Genomic DNA, 751 nt, shown 5'->3' on the forward strand with positions numbered 1-751 from the left:
GAACCTTGGGTTCATAATTGGGTTCCCATTACGAACCCAAACTGTTACTCTGGTACCACCAAGAAAAGGACTTAAATGAATGACTTGAGGCTCAAAATGCAGAAAAACAAGTTCAATTGTTTCATGTTCTTTTTCTTTCTCCCGTTTGGTCCACATTAGAGTTGGAATCAGATTTAAAGTTTGATTGATTTAGAAACAAAAACCTATCTTTGTGATGAAGATTGAAGGTTTACTGATTTCACTTTACTGTCTACACACCTTGATCACACACTATTTGGCCCTATGCTAGCTACGCTAACTCAAATGCACTGTGATATATTTACAACCGCAGCCTCAAGGGAAAATTTTTTGACACATTTAGTGTTACAATAACTAGCCTTATCACCCCACTGACATGTACACAATCATCCACTCAACCAAGGAGCTTTTAGAAATGATGATGTGGCTGAAGGGTTCTGCTTCTCAGATGGTTCATATTTTTTGAGTTTGCTTTTCATTTTCACATGAATCATCACCTGAGAGCAACAATTATGTTGCCAAATATAAAAAACAAGACCACAAAAAACACATTTACTGGCCTTCAAATGGCCTAAACTGCTTTTCTTTTGCACTGCAACATAAATAACAGCATTTAATCACAATTATGTTATTTCTTTCACACTTTCTTTCCCTCAACTAAATCCTGTGAGATTAGACCAGGGAGGGGAGAAAAGTGGAACAAAACAAAAAGGAAGGTGATGAAAGAAAAGGT

Source organism: Pundamilia nyererei, unplaced genomic scaffold (assembly GCF_000239375.1).
Source record: "Pundamilia nyererei isolate P.nyererei 1_Seehausen unplaced genomic scaffold, PunNye1.0 scaffold00052, whole genome shotgun sequence".
In the NCBI taxonomy this organism is placed as follows: domain Eukaryota; kingdom Metazoa; phylum Chordata; class Actinopteri; order Cichliformes; family Cichlidae; genus Pundamilia; species Pundamilia nyererei.